We start from the raw sequence: 5,000 nt of genomic DNA, 5'->3' as shown, positions 1-5,000 counted from the left end.
ACAATATTGATATTATCATCGTTATTAGCCGAAAAAGTAGAATGCTATAAAATACAACAGAACAATCGTATTGGACAATATTATTCGATATTCTTTTTGTTTTGCACAGACTCGACCTCAAAGCCTCAGACACGTGATGATAAGGAAATTCAAGAGTAAAGAAAACGTTAAGAATTATGTAATTTAAAGCTCGATTTTTTCATTCTAATCATCCAATATGAACACGCCCTGATTTCTTAATACAAAACAAGGTAACATCAATCGTAATTTGGCATATTTTCAAAGTTAAAATAGCTCAGAATCGTTGAATAATGATTAGTATTCCTTCAGAATGAAAATGAACTGTGACATAAACTATCATGTCTTAGTCATTTCCCACAAACATAACCTCCCATTCATTGAACACTAACGCTATTTTTGGAAAATTAGGGGCACTTTAGGTGATCGACAGCAATTTGGAAGAATTACCCACTTATGAACACAACACCAAAAAGAACTTCGACTTCTTGAGCTATTTTCGACTATTGAATGTCTATAAACGACATTATATTTCTGTATTTCTCCACGAGAGTGTTTAATGAGTTAAGAACGTGATATCGAAAATCTTTACGTTTGCCAATATATCTTAGAACACAACAATTATTTTATAAGAGAGCGAGAGAGAGAGAGAGAGAGAGAGAGAGAGAGAGAGAGAGAGAGAGAGAGAGAGAGAGAGAGAGAACGATAAAAACTTTTGCAGTTGATACCTTACTTATTCCTAGGCTATGAGTGGACCCTTAAAAAGGCTTCGCATGTTTGATGAGCTATCAAAACCTCTTAAAGAATTAAGGTGAAAGGTAACCATATTTAAAAATGCTGGCTTCCTCGGATAGTTATCTAAGACTACAGTATTTTCTATGGGCAGTAAGGGTTTTAACTATTACAACAACAGTGGAACTAAAGACAGAATATTTTATCAATATTATATTTTTTTTTTATTCTTGTTGGCAATTATTACTAGTTTCTCTATGTAATACAAATGTTGGATTCAGTTAAAGAGTTTTTAAGTAACTAATAAATGACGCCAGTTTGAAGGAATCTATCTATCATTCAAAAAAATATAATGAGGATTTAGTTTTTGCACTCAAACCCGTGTTTGACCTGTGGGTTCGAGCAAATTTAGTTAACATCAGTAAATTTGGTAAAGCATTTGTTGAGTCTGTTAATCCCAATGATCAAGTAAGTGCCTGATATACATGTGTATAACCTAATATTCTTTTCCATATGATCAAATCATGGAGGTTATGTTTTAAGCCTTTTCATCATTATTTTCAAGTTGAAAGATATGTTTATCACTAACTGGCAAGTAGTGATTATTATACCATGTTACTGTACGAGGTAAATTTCAGATATACCGATATTATGTAAAATTAATACAAATTGATACGTATGCATTAGTTGAGATAGAATTTTGAACGATACAAACATGCAGAGAAATACAGTATATGTAAATAAGAACTATATTGCTTGGATAAATTGAAACTAAAAAATTTAGGGAAATATAACGGATTTTTATTATCTGAAGGAAATAAAGAAAATATGACTCGCTAACAAAAATATTCCCTGATCGATTATACATATGACTACTTGGAAAGGCCTTGGCATTATTATTATTATTATTATTATTATTATTATTATTATTATTATTATTATTATTATTATTATTATTATTATTATTATTATTATTATTATTATTATTACTTAGCGTACGAAACAAAAATGTCAATGCTAAAAAATAAAAAAGAAAAAGCCGATGACGGAATAATTTTTGTGAAGGAATGGAAATATAAGAACAAAGCAGTCAATAATCTTATTTAGTGAAGAATTTAATCATAAGGAATATAATATAATGCTGATAACAGTATCCAAGATATATATATATATATATATATATATTATATATATATATATATATATATATATATACATATATATATATGTGTGTGTGTGTAGAGAGAGAGAGAGAGAGAGAGAGAGAGAGAGAGAGAGAGAGAGAGAGAGAGAGAGAGAGAGAGAGAGAGAAGCAAAAACCAGTTATTTTTTCCTACCTTCTCCAGAACTTACTTCCATTTAAAGATAGAAAAATACTTTCGAGTGATGAAGTGAAAATAAAGGTAAATGTAGAGAGGGTTCTCTTTTAAAATGCAATAAAAGGTGAAAAAAATATATTATTTGGAAGGGTGAGGGATGGCGAGACAAAAAAGAAAAGAAAAAGCAGAGGGTTCTATTTTTCTAATCTAGTGACTACCAACGTACACCTCCCAGATAATTATCTGATGCTGTGCAGAATAAATTTCTATGGTGATTAATCAAACTTTAATTCTATTTTTTCGTAAAATTTTTATTTCTAATTTTTTTTTTCCTCCACATGTCAAATAGCATAAGGTATTTTAGAAAAAAAAAGAAGCCAGCTCCCCTCTTTATATTTATTCTTATGTTAGCCAGATAAACATCAGAAGAGAATCAGCGGAAAATTGTCAGGAATAATCATTGGGTGACCTTTTTAGGAGAATTAATACTTGGAAAAAATTGGGTCAGAGAATAAATTATTTCCAAGGCTACAATTCTCGGTTTACTTCTTATGAAAATAACACGTTGATTATATTATATTGTATACCTCTTGGTCGTCCACCCTAAATCCTTCTATCTTTTGAGCCCCCTTGCTGAAACTACAACCTCCGTTGATGGAAAATACTAACACTTTTTTAGAACTGTCAATCATAGATTATTATTCATGAATAATGGAAACAGTTATTTCCTACACCTTACTTTAGATGTAGAATTTCGAGAGATACGTTGAAAGCATTAATTTTTTTAAATGCATTCTATCATGAATGTAATCTTTATCTCTTTCTTCACAGACGTGATTTGATCCGTCATAAGACTTGTTCTTTCACTTTTAAAACAAATGAAAATAGTGGAACTATGGCTTAACGATTTATATCCATTAATAACGTATAAAAGGGAGATGTGTTTTGTAAACATCATTCATGCGATATATTGCGGTGTTGAATGAGCATGGCTGTTGTGCAGATCAGAAGATTTCATATCTAATTCCTTCAAGATAAGGAAATTGGAATGGTGAGAAAAGTTGAGTAATTGGATGAAGATATAAGAAGCGTAGGCAAAGGAAAAATTAAAAAATTCAAGCAAGTAGGAAAGAGAAAACAAGCCTTTGTAACAAGAATGGTAATATTTGTATCAGAAGAGCTTTGGCCAAGATATGCTCAAACCAAATCATTTGTTTACGAAAATCACTTCAGGTATTAACATTTGTACCGCAATATAACCAGTAAAACTTAATATGTTGGTGAATCTGACTAAATGAAGTTAAAGTGTAAATTTATATAAGCCATCATTAAAAAAACATTAGCCAGCTATTTACTCCCGACGAATGCTCCATTTTATGTATGAGCAGTTTATCAATAGCATGAGAGAGAGAGAGAGAGAGAGAGAGAGAGAGAGAGAGAGATCAACAAACTCGTCCAGAGTTCCCAAAGAGAAATCCTCTTTCAAGATTCAAGAGACTACGATCTCCAAAAGGTGCAAAGACTTTCCAGCTCCCATTGAAAATATCTTCTCACTTTCTCCCTCTTTCCTTGACTTTATCTCTACAAATTCATATCTTTATATATATATATATATATAATATATATAGCCAGACACTCACTCTTTGTTACATTGGTGATATTGCTACATGTCAGAATAAAAAGTTTTTATAACATGCTGAAAGCCTTGACAAAATTAATTCACTCCACAAAAATTAAGAATATTTATTTTGACAAAGAAGTGTTGCCTCCCACAACAGACGGCGTCAGTTTCCAAATTAATTATGCGAATATATATAGCTATCCAAAGACACTGCAAATTACAATTCGCTAATTTTTAATACCATTATTAGGAAATCATTTCCCTTTTCATTTCTCCGGGGATTAACTGATCGTAATTGGATGTGAATGGTAATGCATTCGTCACGGTTTTGCGTGATGTTGAGATAACTCGTTTAGCGAATCTGAAGACGAATAGTTTACGATTATGTTTACTAAATGTAGATTCCAAAAGGCGAATCATTCCATCTAGAAAATGAAGAGTGTAATGTTAATGCTTACTATGTATGGAACGAGTTTTCATCCACATTTGTTTGAAAATACTGAGACTTTGAATCTAGATAGTTATGAAAATAATTTCTGTAAACCGGATGCGGTTAATTGTAGCGCCTCATGTTTGCTGCAATGCAACATAATCAATCTTTCGCTTTACGACAAATTAGAAAAGTCTATAGATTTAAGAACATTTACCATCGTTACTGGTAAAATAAGCAATGGTAACATGTACAGATTACATAAACATAAGTATCAGATGAAAGACAAAATGTAAGATAATCTAACTAAGTTTCGAACACCTTTTAAAAACTTTACATCAAAAGGTCAAATTAAATACCGAAGAGAGATTTGCTTACCATTACAGAATCCCGGGATAAGAAGTTCTTTAGTATATAATTTCTTAATGGAGTGTATGAAGCCATTATGAAGCTCCTTAAGAAAGAGCGTTTTTATCTAATGTCTAGAATTTTGACGAACTATTTTATATTTGAATCTTTTAGTCGTTTTAGCTGCTTTCCGCGCATTATCTAATCTGAGAAATATTTAGATTTTTTCGCAGAGTGCTTCAATTTTTTTTTTTTTTTTTTTACCACTAATGTGATTTTGGAGGGATCAATATGTAGGTAAAACATAGAAATATATTTTTATAATAATGTTCAAGCTGTAAGTAAAACCAAGCGGCAATGAACGATTTTTATATATCATTCCTTTTTTAAGAAGTATCTTAAAAGATTCTTTTTTTCTAAAATATTCAAGTATATTCTAATGAGAATATTAATAAAAGATTATTTTATGAAATTGATTTTATGTCACAAATAATGGAATAACTTGAGCTCTTAAAATCGTTTACCGCTAGAA

The sequence above is a fragment of the Palaemon carinicauda genome, chromosome 18 (assembly GCF_036898095.1).
Source record: "Palaemon carinicauda isolate YSFRI2023 chromosome 18, ASM3689809v2, whole genome shotgun sequence".
Classification (NCBI taxonomy): domain Eukaryota; kingdom Metazoa; phylum Arthropoda; class Malacostraca; order Decapoda; family Palaemonidae; genus Palaemon; species Palaemon carinicauda.
This window is presented reverse-complemented; position numbering follows the sequence as displayed.